Here is a 15,577-nt window from a genome sequence, read left to right as displayed (position 1 = left end):
AAGAAGAGCTTGGGACCCTGGTGGAACGGGCGCGAGCAAGTTCTCCATGCAACTCGGACCACTGTGAAGGTTGCTGGCCAAAAGAATCGGATACATTCCAGCCATTGCCACAGGATACCCTTACCCTTGCCCTATGATCAGTGGGTGAGGGATGGTATTGGGGACGATGAGGGTGAGAAGGAGCCACAGTTTTTTCCCTTTGGTAATGCAAAACTTATATGGACCCAACCTGATGCAGAAAACGACAATGTGCTAAAAGCAGCAGTCCCTCCAAAAATACGAGCCATTAAATAGCCTCTATTTGTTGACCTCTGTGTGCCTAGAGTTGCTATGTACAATTTGCGTCCTCAGCTGAAGAACAATGCATCAAAGGAGAAGTCAGATTAGTTAAGAATGGACTGTGCAAACTAGGGTGTACTTTGCTATTGTACCAATGGAGTTAGTTTAAGGTGAGGTGAGATTGGTGCACTGTTCTGACATCGGACAGGATAGGATAGATCAAACGTACTCCCTTGAGGAGGAGTACATTATCCTGATCGACGTGGGATTAATCGAGAGTTTAGGACTGAGCAAGCTCCACTGCCGGTGCTCAAGAGCGCCAACGTTGATGAACAATAGGAGCCTGTACTAGTGAGGCTCAGACGGACACTGAGAACAATTGCTTTTGTTATCAATTTTATCTGCATTCTCTTTCATGCTTCATAATGCATCCATTTGGTTGGCCTATTAATGAGGAGGAACATTAGCACCACCGTGTCCAGCACGGGGTTGGTCTACAAAGAGTAAAATAGTTTTCACATTAATAGTTGTGATTGTACTAGTAGCCATACTTGTAATATCCTGGTTTCTAGAGGAGACGTATCCTGTACATTCCTTGGTTGGTACAAGGCCCATTACCCCTGTTGTGTCCAAATAATTATTCCAAGGGCCACACTTACCACTGGCCCGCAATATTAAGTCAAAATAAGGAGCAGTTGGCAACGTGGAAGGTTCAAGCGTTTATTGGCCACCACAGAACTCTATATAGAGGAGCCTCGTCGATCCTCACCCATCAGGTGCGCCGAGGAAGACTGCTGGCTCCTTGACAGTAACACACTTTTATACATTATCAGTTCAACATACAAAACCTTATATGTGGAAAAGTACCAGTTAGTCCTGGCGCTCCTAATGAGCTCATGCCTATCTCCAGTTTCGGTTACACATACAAAGGGTTACTATCTTTACAGAGAAGGTCGACGGGGTGACTCACTTCTCGTCCCAGGTCTAGAGGAATTTGCTTGATACTCCCTTTTAGCAGATGTGACCTTGCTTCTCAACAATTCAGCCTGTCTCCTAACAAATGTATGAGAAGGGGAAGCAGATGGTGGGCGGAAGAGACCACGTGATTCCTAAACGAGAGAGCCACAATTCAAGATGGAGGCTGTTCGGTTCTCGGCCCTTTCTGTCGTACTAAGCATAACGGGTATTTCGAACCCTTAAATACACTAGATATACTGCGCTAATCATACCATATCAACTTGAACACCTCACCCCTGAACACATTTTTGTTACTTTGGCCCCTCACAAAGGAGAGCACTGAAAGTCTTACACAGATACTGTCTTTATACAAAGTTTGCACCAAGCTCATGACGTGTCCAATACAACTAATTGTTGGGTTTGTGGATTGCTCCCCTCAGTTACTCATAAAAGTGATACTTTGTTGTCCGTGCCATTGTCATACATTGGGAGTTGTGAGGGTTGGTTTGAACTGTTTGTTATGGTGCACTACCATTTCCAACTCTCTACCCAGGTTATGACGTCAGCAGATTCTCACACTGTGGTAGAATACATACTTTTCCATCACGTTTTTACTCCCATAGGTAAGGCATGACAAGGGATTTCTGGTACTTTGTCCCCAAACTCCTCTATGAGCAAATACGACAGAGTGAACAACACATGGCTTCAAATGGAAATGGATGATTTCCAGGAGTTTAACATTTCTGAGTATTTTCAATCTTTGCAAGATCGTACTGTCACTAAGGACAAACCAATGCCAGTGTCTGTGGTCAGCTCGGCAGCTGCTTTCTGCGTCCAGGGGACTGGGGGAAAGTAAATGCTATTTCACCCACAGAGTAAGCACGATTAATAGTCCACCTTTGATCCTGCTCCCTAATGTCTATTTTGTCTGTGGCCCAAGCTTACGTCTGGCTTCCTAGGGGATAGTCAGGCAGATGTTACCTCTCTTTTCTTCTTCTTCCTGTGTATGGGTCATTGACACGAGGGATATAGATCAGACAGATACCACCTTACAACAGTTTGGGGATGCCATAAAGGGTCTCATACCCTTTTGGGACCCCACGGCCAATAGCCTTAAAATGTATTGGCTGACGAGGGTTGTTGAGGGGGTTATTAATACAACTGCTGGTACAATGACAAACTTCACTGCTGAGCTTCAGGCTTCAACGTTAGTTACCTTGCTGAAGCGGATGGTTTTAGACGTCATACTTGCAAATAGGGGTGGGGCTTGTTGCATCATTGGCAGTAGCTGTTGCATTTACATACCTGACCACGCCCCCAATGTGTATGCTGCTATACAGAAATTGCATTGACTCTCATCGCAAATTCACCAAGAAAATGGTACCTGGACTCTATTAGGGTGGTTCTGGAATATGCTTACGTCCTTGGGTTGGAAGATCCTTATTTTTGCTGGCATTTTCTTCATATGTTGCCTTTGTATACACCTGTCTCCTGACCTGCTACACCTATTGTATACATGTTCTCACCCCTAAACAAAAAATTCCAATTCATGATACTGGTGCTGTGGTTATGCTCCAAATGGACATTAATGACATGATGCAGATCGATGAGGCCATTTTTGGTTCTACATCATCCCTTTCAACTTCTTTTCTAGTTACTGAGTATATGGATTGTTCCGAGTGTTGATGTCCTTTTGTTCTCAGAATATTCTAACTTTTCCACTTACAATCTAAAATGAGCAAGCGAATGCTAAAAGGAGGTCTGATGAAATGAATATGTGTTTGCTATTTTGTTTGTGCATTGTTCTTGTGTTAAGTTAGCATTCGCGGCACCATTTTATGTTCAGACGCCATTTTGAATCATGTTGTCAACTGCGTATTCCCTTCTCAAGAAGCAGCCTGTGGAAAGTTTCATTTCTCCAAGGTTAGGCCTTGCTCTGCTAATGAATACACTGTTCTTATTAATGCATTCATTTCCCATAGATAGAGGCTTTCCCCCACTAGTCTAGCGGTAGGCATGAGCAGAACAACCTTGGCATAGAGATAATGTGTGCCCGGCCTCAGAGTCAAAACAAATCCTACTGTACTTTGTTTTACCTGCACCTGCTAGTAGAATTCTATTATGGGCGGGACTTCAGTGGTTCAGAAATGTACATAATGTATCTTTATGTTTGCTGAAGCCAGTCCCTCTGCAGCAATCCCAGGAGGCTGGTCAGACTGGGCTCCACTCAAGTGTACCTGAATAAATATACTTGGTTTGTGTTCTCTACTGTCTGACCTACTCTTCATTTGTATAGAAGGCTGAGAGGTGGTCGCGAGAGACCCGGGCGGCCCTAATCGGGTCACTTCCTTCACTGGGTGTGCTCACACTCACACTGTGACACATTTAAACAATCCTGGGTGTGCTCACACTCACACTGTGACACTTGTCAATCATCCTTGATGTTCTCATGCTCACTTTCAATGTGCCAGATGTAAAAAGATTCACTGTGCAGCCATGTGCTAATGCTCACATGGTGCCACATATATAAACAGTCCTGGGTGTGCTTATGCTCACACTGTGCTACCTGTAACCATTCCTGGATGTGCTTATGCTCACACTGTGCTACCTGTAAACATTCCAGGATGTGCATATGGTCACACATGCCACATGTAAACAGACCTGAATGTGCTTATGCTCAAACTGTGCTACTTGTAAACCTACCAAAATGTGCTCTTAGTCACACTGTGGCACACATAAAGAGTCCTGGATTTGCTCTTACTCACACTGTGCCACATGGAAAGAGTGCTAGATGTGCACATTGTCACACTGTGCAAAAGTAAACAGTCCTGGATGTGCACATGGGCACATTCATTCTGCAAACTGCAAAAAGTCTTGGATTTGCTCACACACACACACCGTATCACATGTAAAGAGTCCTGGCTGCGCGTATGCACACACCGTATCACATGTAAAGAGTCTTTGAAGTGCTGAAGTGGTTATCACGTTTTTAAAATCTATCCTCTTTATGCTGCGGTGTCACATGCTAAGGTATCACTTTTAAAACCTTGATCGTTTTTAGACTGAGCTGTGCAATGTTGCGTGTTGTAGGGTGCACAGCGTTTTAACGTTTTTAACTGTCTCTTGTCGTTTAACTTCTTTTAACTTCCTCATTCAGCCTGTTACTATCTGTGGGGCGTGCTCAGAGTCTGCCGGGTGAGAGGCTGGCTCAGAGTCTGCCTGGATGGGAGGCTGGCTCAGAGTCTGCCCGGGTGAGAGGCTGGCTCAGAGTCTGCCTGGGTGGGAGGCTGGCTCAGAGTCTGCCTGGGCGAGAGGCTGGCTCAGAGTCTGCCCGGGTGAGAGTCAGGCTCAGAGTCTGCCTGGGTGTGAGGCTGGCTCAGAGTCTGCCCGGATGGGAGGCTGGCTCAAAGTCTGCCCGGGTGAGAGGCTGGCTCAGAGTCTGCCTGGGTGGGAGGCTGGCTCAGGGTCTGCCCTGGTGAGAGGCTGGCTCAGAGTCTGCCCGGGTGAGAGACTGGCTCAGAGTCTGCCTGGGTGAGAGGCTGGCTCAGAGTCTGCCCGGGTGAGATGCTGGCTCAGAGTCTGCCCGGATGAGAGGCTGGCTCAGAGTCTGCCTGGGTGGGAGGCTGGCTCAGAGTCTGCCTGGGTGAGAGGCTGGCTCAGAGTCTGCCCGGGTGAGAGGCTGGCTCAGAGTCTGCCTGGGTGAGAGGCTGGCTCAGAGTCTGCCCGGGTGAGAGGCTGGCTCAGAGTCTGCCTGGGTGAGAGGCTGGCTCAGAGTCTGCCTGGATGGGAGGCTGGCTCAGAGTCTGCCCGGATGGGAGGCTGGCTCAGAGTCTGCCCGGGTGAGAGGCTGGCTCAGACTCAGCCAGGGTGGGAGGCTGGCTCAGGGTCTGCCTGGGTGAGATGCTGGCTCAGAGTCTGCCTGGGTGAGAGGTCTAGCTCAGAGTCTGCCTGGGTGAGAGGCTGGCTCAGAGTCTGCCTGGATGGGAGGCTGGCTCAGAGTCTGCCTGGGTGAGAGGCTGGCTCAGAGTCTGCCTGGGTGAAGGCTGGCTCAGAGTCTGCCTGGGTGAAGGCTGAATCAGAGTCTGCCTAGGTGAGAGGCTGGCAGTACTGCCTTTGTTAGCATCCTTCCGGAGTACCTACTTACCTCTGTCCTTCCGCTCTGAAATCTAGGCAAGGAGGCATCCTCTGTCACATGTAAAGAGTCATGGATGTGCTAATGCTGACACTCTGTCACAGATAAAGAGTCATGGATGTCCTTATGCTCCCACTGTATCACATGTAAAGAGTCCTTAATGTACTTATGCTTACACTGTATCACATATAAAGAGCGTCAGACATGCATATCTGCATACTGTGTGACATATAAAGAGCGGTGGAAATGCTTATGAGCAAGCACACTGTGTCACATGTAATGAGTCCTGGATGTGCCTATGCTCACACTGTGTCACATGAAAAGAGTCCTGTATATGCTTATGCTCAAACTGGGTCACATGTAAAGAGTCATAGATGTGCTTATGCTCACACTGTGTCACATGTAAAGAGTCATGAATATGCTTATGTGCACACTGTGTCACATGTAAAGAGTCCGGAATATGTTCATGTGCACCGTGTGTCACATGTAAACAGATCTGGATGTGCTCACGCTCATACTGTGCAACATATAGATAGTCTTGTATGTGCACAAGCTCACACTCACTCTTCCACATGTAGTCTTCATGAAGTGCTGTTTGTGTTCCAGTTCCTTGGGGCTCATGCTTAAAGGGTTTCAGCATTCGTAAGTCTTCGGGTTCGGTAAATCAGAGGGTTTGTGAATGCTAAAATCCTTTTTCAAACATACTAAACTCACTGGGACGGTTGGAAAAGTTTTCTGAATCACTGAATGGGTTTATAAATGGTTTCAGAATCTCTGTTCGGATGGGCATGTTTTGGCATCGCTTTCAAAGATGGATTCTGACCCTGAGGTATCAATGTTTTGCACCCGCAAAGATACTGACTGCCAAGTAGGGGTGGTAACTCATTCACAAAGGAGCAGGGGTCGCACTTGGACCCTTGGAGCCGCCATCCCTGGGACTGTGGTCAATCGCAGAGGATTGCACCCACTTCTTAAAAACGGAATAATGGAAGATGAGGCCTGGAATGATTCATCCCTTTGTGATCAGGAGCTAAAATGAAAGTCTCTAAAAAGAAGGATGGGGCGCGTTTGAAAGAAGACAGCAACATCCAGGAGGAACCGACATGGATCTGTTAAAATGCGAGAGTTGCCAGTCATTGCACAACCTTAAACCCTCATGACATCACAGGTTTGCCCCCATGCCCTACACTTGGACACTCACCCGCCCACTGGAAAGGCTGGTATTGTAACGTAGAGAGAGTGAACGGGTGTTACAGAGCCCTGTTTTCTTTCTGTTCCTGCCGCTGCCTCCATGACATCTGAGACCTGGGCGAAGCAAGGGCAAGAAAAGGTAAGTCAGGGACAGAGCCTGAGAAGCCAAGGAGTCAGGAGTAGCAAGGCCAGAGACAACTTCACCAAAGGGTGATTGAGGGGTAGCAAGGGCCGAGTCACGTACACAAATGAGTCTGGGGTAGCAAGGTTCGAGCAATGGACACCAGAGTCGGTTAGGGGTATCAAGGAACGAGCAATGGACACCGGAGTCGGTTAGGGGTAGCATGGGTCGAGCAATGGACACCGGAGTCGGTTAGGGGTAGCGAGGGTCAAGGAATGGACACCAGAGTCGGTTAGGGGTAGCGAGGAAGGAGCAATGGACACCAGAGTCACTTAGGGGTAGCAAGGGTCAAGCAATGGACACCAGAGTCGGTTAGGGGTAGCGAGGGTCAAGGAATGGACACCAGAGTCGGTTAGGGGTAGCGAGGAAGGAGCAATGGACACCAGAGTCACTTAGGGGTAGCAAGGGTCAAGCAATGGACACCAGAGTCGGTTAGGGGTAGCAAGGGTCGAGCAATGGACACCAGAGTCACTTAGGGGTAGCGAGGAATGAGCAATGGACACCAGAGTCGGTTAGGGGTAGCGAAGGTCAAGCAATGGACACCAGAGTCACTTAGGGGTAGCAAGGGTCGAGCAATGGACACCAGAGTCACTTAGGGGTAGCAAGGGTCGAGCAATAGACACCAGAGTCACTTAGGGGTAGCGAGGAACGAGCAATGGACACCAGAGTCGGTTAGGGGTAGCAAGGGTCGAGCAATAGACACCAGAGTCACTTAGGGGTAGCGAGGAACGAGCAATGGACACCACAGTCACTTAGGGGTAGCAAGGGTCAAGCAATGGACACCAGAGTCGGTTAGGGGTAGCGAGGGTCAAGGAATGGACACCAGAGTCGGTTAGGGGTAGCGAGGAAGGAGCAATGGACACCAGAGTCACTTAGGGGTAGCAAGGGTCAAGCAATGGACACCAGAGTCGGTTAGGGGTAGCGAGGGTCAAGTAATGGACACCAGAGTCGGTTAGGGGTAGCGAGGAAGGAGCAATGGACACCAGAGTCACTTAGGGGTAGCAAGGGTCAAGCAATGGACACCAGAGTCGGTTAGGGGTAGCAAGGGTCGAGCAATGGACACCAGAGTCACTTAGGGGTAGCGAGGAATGAGCAATGGACACCAGAGTCGGTTAGGGGTAGCGAAGGTCAAGCAATGGACACCAGAGTCACTTAGGGGTAGCAAGGGTCGAGTAATGGACACCAGAGTCACTTAGGGGTAGCAAGGGTCGAGCAATAGACACCAGAGTCACTTAGGGGTAGCGAGGAACGAGCAATGGACACCAGAGTCGGTTAGGGGTAGCGAGGGTCGAGCAATGGACACCAGAGTCGGTTAGGGGTAGCGAGGAAGGAGCAATGGACACCAGAGTCACTTAGGGGTAGCAAGGGTCAAGCAATGGACACCAGAGTCGGTTAGGGGTAGCAAGGATCAAGCAATGGACACCGGAGTAGGTTAGGGGTAGCAAGGATCAAGCAATGGACACCGGAGTAGGTTAGCAGTAGCACGGGATGACCCAGGGACACAAAAAGGTGAGTTAGGAGTTTCAAGGGTCAAGCCAGGTACATCAAAGGGTGAGTGAGGGGTAGCAAGGGCCGAGCCACGGACACAAATGAGTCAAGGGTAGCAAGGGCCAAGCGTCGGACACCAAAAGTCAGTTAGAGGTAGCAAGGGTCAAGCCATGTAAACTAAAGAGTGAGTTAGGGGTAGCAAGGGTCCAGAAATGGACAGCATAGTCGGTTAAGGGTAGCACAGGATGATCCAGGGACACCCAAAAGTGAGTTGGGGGTTACAAGGGTCAAGCCAGGTTCACCAAAGAGTCAGTGGGGGGTTTCAATGGTCAAGCCAGGTACACCAAAGGGTGAGTGAGGGGTAGCAAGGGCAAACCGCTGACACAAATAAGTCAGGGGGAGCAAGGGCCAAGCATGGGACACCAAATGTCAGTTAAAGGTAGCAAGGGTCAAGCTAGGTTCACCAAAGAATGAGTGGGGGGTTTAAGGGTCAAGCCAGGTACACCAAAGGGTGAGTGAGGGGTAGCAAGGTCCGAGACATGGACAAAAATGAGTCAGGGGTAGCAAGGGTCAAGCGTGGGACACCAAAAGTCAGTTAGAGGTAGCAAGAGTCAAGCCATGTAAACTGAAGAGTGATTTAGGCGTAGCAAGGGTCCAGAAATGGACCCCAGAGTCAGTTAGGGGTAGTACGGGATGACCCAGTTACATAAAAGAGTGAGTTAAGGGTTGCAAGGGTAGAGGCAGGTTCATCAAGAGTCAGTTAGTGGTAACAAAGGAAAGACTTTGGCAGCCAAACAGTCAGTTGGGGGAGCATGGCCAAAGCAAGGGGACACAAGAGTCAGAAAGGGACAGGACAAGGGACCCCAAGAGTCAGTTAGGAGCAGCCACTGTCCTCAAATGATGTCCATGCAGAAGAAGGCCCTCTTTTGCACACACTGGCTGACAGTCAGGTGGGCTGGGAACAGGGGAGTTGACTGCCACACAGGGATGAGCAGAGGCTGGCCTTTGCACCAGCATCAGAGGAAGGGAAAGGCTCATTCCTCGAGTTTGCACTTTGTGGAAACCGAGCACCAGCTCTACGTCTGCCGCCGCCTTAGAGCGGCTCGAGCTCTGGTGTCATCAGTTCAGATTCCAAGAAGGATGGTGTCAGCTTTCTCAAGAATGGAAACTCTAGAGAAGTGTGGATTGCTGTGGGCAAGCAGCTGTGGTAGCTGTGGTGGGTTTGTGTAAAGTATCATTGCTTGTTTGAGAGAAGTGTGAGGTGCTGCAGGTGAGCAGCTGCAGGAGCTGTGGTGGGTCTGAGTGAGGTCTCATTGCTTGTGTGAGAGAAGTGTGAGGTGCTGTGGGTGAGCAGCTACGGGAGCTGTGGTGGGTTTGTGTGAGGTGTCATTGCTTGTGTGAGAGAAGTGTGTGGTGCTGTTGGCGAGCAGCTGCGGGAGCAGTGGCGTGTTTGCGTGAGGTATCATTGGCTTGTGTGAGAGAAGTGTGTGGTGCTGTGGGTGAGCAGCTGCGGGAGCAGTAGCGGGTTTGCATGAGGTATCATTGCTTGTGTGAGAGCAGTGTGAGGTGCTGCGGGTGAGCAGCTGTGGGAGCTGTGGTGGGTTTGTGTGAGGTGTCATTGCTTGTGTGAGAGAAGTGCGAGGTACTGCCGGTGAGCAGCTGTGGGAGCTGTGGTGGGTTTGTGTGAGGTGTCATTGCTTGTGTGAGAGAAGTGCGAGGTACTGCTGGTGAGCAGCTGCAGGAGCTGTGGTGGGTTTGTGTGAGGTATCATTGCTTGTTTGAGAGCAGTGTGAGTCGCTGCGGGTGAGCAATTGTGGGAGCTATGGTGGGTTTGAGTGAGGTGTCATTGGCTTGTGTGAGAAAAGTGTGAGGTGCTGCCGGTGAGCAGCTGTGGGAGCTGTGGTGGGTTTGTGTGAGGTGTCATTGCTTGTGTGAGAGAAGTGCGAGGTACTGCTGGTGAGCAGCTGCAGGAGCTGTGGTGGGTTTGTGTGAGGTATCATTGCTTGTTTGAGAGCAGTGTGAGTCGCTGCGGGTGAGCAATTGTGGGAGCTATGGTGGGTTTGAGTGAGGTGTCATTGGCTTGTGTGAGAAAAGTGTGAGGTGCCATGGGTGAGCAGCTGCGGGAGCTGTGGTGGGTTTGCCTGAGGTGTCATTGCTTGTGTGAGAGCAGTGTGAGTTGCTGCGGGTGAGCAGTTGTGGGAGCTGTGGTGGGTTTGTGTGAGGTATCATTGGCTTGTGTGAGAGAAGTGTGATGTGCTGCGGGCGAGCAGCTGTGGGAGCTGTGGTTGGTTTCTGTGAGGTGTCATTGGTTGTGTGAGAGAAGTGTGAGGTGCTGTGGGTGAGCAGCTGTGGGAGCTGTGGTGGGTTTGTGTGAGGTGTCATTGCTTTTGTGAGAGAAGTGCGAGGTGCTGCCGGTGAGCAGCTGCAGGAGCTTTGGTGGGTTTGTGTGAGGTGTCTGCTTGTGTGAGAGCAGTGTGAGTTGCTGCGGGTGAGCAGTTGTGGGAGCTGTGGTGGGTTTGAGTGAGGTGTCATTGGCTTGTGTGAGAGAAGTGTGAGGTGCTGTGGGTGAGCAGCTGTGGGAGCTGTCGTGGGTTTGTGTGAGGTGTCATTGGTTGTGTGAGAGAAGTGTGAGGTGCTGCCGGTGAGCAGCTGTGGGAGCTATGGTGGGTTTGAGTGAGGTGTCAATGCTTGTTTGAGAGAAGTGTGTGGTGCTGCAGGCGAGCAGCAGTGGGAGCTGTGGTGGGTTTCTGTAAGGTGTCATTGGGTTGTGTGAGAGAAGTGTACAGTGCTGCGGGAGATCAACTGTGGGAGCGGTGGTGGGTTTGTGTGAGGTATCATTCGCTTGTGTGAGGTGCTGCTGGTGAGCAGCTGTGGGAGCTGTGGTAGGTTTGTGTGAGGTATCATTGCTTGTGTGAGAGAAGTGTGAGGTGCTGCGGGTGACCAGCTGCAGGAGCAGTGGCGGGTTTGCGTGAGGTGTCATTGGCTTGTGTGAGAGAAGTGTGATGTGCGCTGCGGGTGAGCAGCTGTGGGAGCTGTGGTGGGCTTCTGTGAGGTGTCATTGGTTGTGTGAGAGAAGTGTGAGGTGCTGTGGGTGAGCAGCTGTGGGAGCTGTGGTGGGTTTGTGTGAGGTGTCATTGCTTGTGTGAGAGAAGTCTCAGGTGCTGCGGGTGAGCAGCTGCGGGGGCTTTGGTGGTTCTTTAATGAGGTGTCATTGTTTGTGTGAGAGAAGTGCGAGGTGCTGCCGGTGAGCAGCTGCGGGAGCTTTGGTGGGTTTGTGTGAGGTGTCATTGGCTTGTGTGAGAGCAGTGTGAGTTGCTGAGGGTGAGCAGTTGTGGGAGCTGTGGTGGGTTTGTGTGAGGTATCATTGGCTTGTGTGAGAGAAGTGTGATGTGCTGCGGGCGAGCAGCTGTGGGAGCTGTGGTGGGTTTGTGTGAGGTGTCATTGGCTTGTGTGAGAGCAGTGTGAGTTGCTGAGGGTGAGCAGTTGTGGGAGCTGTGGTGGGTTTGTGTGAGGTATCATTGGCTTGTGTGAGAGAAGTGTGATGTGCTGCGGGCGAGCAGCTGTGGGAGCTGTGGTGGGTTTTTGTGAGGTGTCATTGGTTGTGTGAGAGAATTGTGAGGTGCTGTGGGTGAGCAGCTGTGGGAGCTGTGGTGGGTTTGTGTGAGGTGTCATTGCTTGTGTGAGAGAAGTCTGAGGTGCTGCGGGTGAGCAGCTGCGGGGGCTGTGGTGGTTCTTTAATGAGGGGTCATTGCTTGTGTGAGCGAAGTGTGAGGTGCTGCCGATGAGCAGCTGTGAGAGCTTTGGTGGGTTTGTATGAGGTGTCTGCTTGTGTGAGAGCAGTGTGAGTTGCTGCGGGTGAGCAGTTGAGCAGTTGTGGGAGCTGTGGTGGGTTTGAGTGAGGTGTCATTGGCTTGTGTGAGAGAAGTGTGAGGTGCTGTGGGTGAGCAGCTGTGGGAGCTGTGGTGGGTTTGTGTGAGGTGTCATTGCTTGTGTGAGAGAAGTCTGAGGTGCTGCGGGTGAGCAGCTGCGGGAGCTGTGGTGGTTCTTCAATGAGGTGGCATTGCTTGTGTGAGAGAAGAGTGAGAGGCTGCGGGTGAGCAGCTGCAGGAGCTGTGGTAGGTTTGTGTGAGGTGTCATTGCTTGTGTGAGAGAAGTGCGAGGTGCTGCCAGTGAGCAGCTGCGGGAGCTGTGATGGGTTTGTGTGAGGTGTCATTGCTTGTGTGAGAGAAGTGTGAGGTGCTGTGGGTGAGCAGCAGTGGGAGCTGTGGTGGGTTTGTGTGAGGTGTCATTGCTTGTGTGAGAGAAGTGCGAGGTGCTGCCAGTGAGCAGCTGCGGGAGCTGTGATGGGTTTGTGTGAGGTGTCATTGCTTGTGTGAGAGAAGTGCGAGGTGCTGTGGGTGAGCAGCAGTGGGAGCTGTGGTGGGTTTGTGTGAGGTGTCATTGGCTTGTGTGAGATTAGTGAGAGGTGCTGCCAGTGAGCAGCTGCGGGAGCTGTGATGGGTTTGTGTGAGGTGTCATTGCTTGTTTGAGAGAAGTGTGCGGTGCTGCGGGTGATCAGCTGTGGGAGCTGTGGTGGGTTTTTGTGAGATATCATTGCTTCTGTGAGAGAATTGTGAGTTGCTGGGGGTGAGCAGCTGCGGGAGCTGTGGTGGGTTTGTGTGAGTAGTCATTGGTTTGTGTGAGATAAGTGAGAGGTGCTGTGGGTGAGTGGATGTGGGAGCTGTGGTGGGTCTGAGTGAGGTGTCATTGCTTGTGTGAGAGAAGTGTGCGGTGTTGTGGGCGAGCAGCTGTGGGAGCTGTGGTGGGTTTCTGGGAGGTGTCATTGGCTTGTGTGAGAGAAGTGTACGGTGCTGCAGGAGAGCAGCTGTGGGAGCTGTGGTGGGTTTGTGTGAGGTATCATTGCTTGTGTGAGAGAAGTGTGAGGTTGTGCAGGTGAGCAGCTGCGGGAGCTGTGGTGGGTTTGCGTGAGGAGTCATTGCTTGTGTGAGAGCAGTGTGACTTGCTGCGGGTGAGCAGTTGTGGGAGCTGTGGTGGGTTTGATTGAGGTGTCATTGCTTGTGGGAGAGAAGTCTAAGGTGCTGCGGGTGAGCAGCTGCGGGAGCTGTGATCGTTCTTTAGTGAGGGTCATTGGCTTGTGTGAGAGAAGTGTGAGGTGCTGTGGGTGAGCAGCTGTGGGAGCTGTGGTGGGTTTGTGTGAGGTGTCATTGCTTGTGTGAGAGAAGTCTGAGGTGCTGCGGGTGAGCAACTGCAGGAGCTGTGGTCGTTCTTTAGTGAGGTGTCATTGCTTGTGTGAGAGAAGAGTGAGGTGCTGCGGGTGAGCAGCTGCGGAGCTGTGGTGGGTTTGTGTGAGGTGTCATTGCTTGTGTGAGAGAAGTGCGAGGTGCTGCCGGTGAGCAGCTGCGGGAGCTGTGGTGGGTTTGTGTGAGGTGTCATTGCTTGTGTGAGAGAAGTGCGAGGTGCTGCGGGTGAGCAGCAGCGGGAGCTGTGGTGGGTTTGTGTGAGGTATCATTGGTTTGTGCGAGATTAGTGTGTGGTGATGCGGGTGAGCAGCTGCAAGAGCTGTGGTGGTTTTATGTGAGGTATCATTGCTTGTGTGAGAGAAGTGTAAGTTGCTGCGGGTGAGCAGCTGTGGGAGCTGTGGTGGGTTTGTGTGAGGTATCATTGCTTCTGTGAGAGAAGTGCGAGGTGCTGTGGGTGAGCAGCTGCGGGAGCTGTGGTCAGTTTGTGTGAGATGTCATCGCTTGTGTGAGAGAAGTGCGAGGTGCTGCCGGTGAGCAGCTGTAGGAGCTGTGGTGGATTTGTGTGAGGTGTCATTGCTTGTGTGAGAGAAGTGCGAGGTGCTGCGGGGGAGCAGCAGCGGGAGCTGTGGTGGGTTTGTGTGAGCTGTCATTGGCTTGTGTGAGATTAGTGAGAGGTGCTGCGGGTGAGCAGCTGTGGAAGCTGTGGTGGGTTTATGTGAGGTATCATTGCTTGTGTGAGAGAAGTGTGAGTTGCTGGGGGTGAGCAGCAGCGGGAGCTGTAGTGGGTTTGTGTGAGTAGTCATTGGTTTGTGTGAGATAAGTGAGAGGTGCTGTGGGTGAGCAGCTGCGGGAGCTGTGGTGGGTTTGCGTGAGGTGTCATTGCTTGTGTGAGAGCAGTGTGAATTGCTGCGGGTGAGCAATTGTGGGAGCTGTGGTGGGTTTGTGTGATGTGTCATTGGCTTGTGTGAGAGAAGTGTGAGGTGCTGTGGGTGAGTAGCTGTGGGAGCTGTGGTGGGTTTGTGTGAGGTGTCATTGCTTGTGTGAGAGAAGTCTGAGGTGCTGCGGGTGAGCAGCTGCGGGAGCTGTGGTGGTTCTTTAGTGAGGTGTCATTGCTTGTGTGTGAGAAGTGTGAGGTGCTGCGGGTGAGCAGCTGCGGGAGCTGTGGTGGGTTTGTGTGAGGTGTCATTGCTTGTGTGAGAGAAGTGCAAGGTGCTGCCGGTGAGTAGCTGTGGAAGCTGTGGTGGGTTTGTGTGAGGTGTCATTGCTTGTGGGAGAGAAGTGCGAGGTGCTGCGCATGAGCAGCAGCGGGAGCTGTGGTGGGTTTGTGTGAGGTGTCGTTGGTTTTTGTGAGATTAGTGAGAGTTGCTGTGGGTGAGCAGCTGTAGGAGCTGTGGTGGGTTTGTGTGAGGTATCATTGGCTTGTGTGAGAGAAGTGTGCAGTGCTGCGGGTGATCAGCTGTGGGAGTTGTGGTGGGTTTTTGTGAGATATCATTGCTTGTGTGAGAGAAGTGTGAGTTGCTGGGGGTGAGCAGCTGCGGGAGCTGTGGTGGGTTTGTGTGAGTAGTCATTGGTTTGTGTGAGATAAGTGAGAGGTGCTGTGGGTGAGCAGCTGTGGGAGATGTTGTGGGTCTGAGTGAGGTGTCATTGCTTGTGTGAGAGAAGTGTGTGGTGCTGTGGGCGAGCAGCTGTGGGAGCTGTGGTGGGTTTCTGTGAGGTGTCATTGGCTTGTGTGAGAGAAGTGTGAGGTTCTGCAGGTGAGCAGCTGCGGGAGCTGTGGTGGGTTTGCATGAGGTGTCATTGCTTGTGTGAGAGCGGTGTGAGTTGCTGCTGGTGAGCAGTTGTGGGAGCTGTGGTGGGTTCGATTAAGGTGTCATTGGCTTGTGTGAGAGAAGTGTGAGGTGCTGTGGGTGAGCAGCTGTGGGAGCTGTGGTGGGTTTTTGTGAGGTGTCATTGCTTGTGTGAGAGAAGTGCGAGGTGCTGCCGGTGAGCAGCAGCGGGAGCTGTGGTGGGTTTGTGTGAGGTATCATTGGCTTGTGTGAGAGAAGTGTGCAGTGCAACGGGTGAGCAGCTCTGGGATCTGTGGGGGTTTTTTGTGAGATATCATTGCTT

This window comes from Triturus cristatus, chromosome 10, assembly GCF_964204655.1.
Source record: "Triturus cristatus chromosome 10, aTriCri1.1, whole genome shotgun sequence".
Classification (NCBI taxonomy): domain Eukaryota; kingdom Metazoa; phylum Chordata; class Amphibia; order Caudata; family Salamandridae; genus Triturus; species Triturus cristatus.
Note: the sequence above shows the minus strand (reverse complement) of the source record.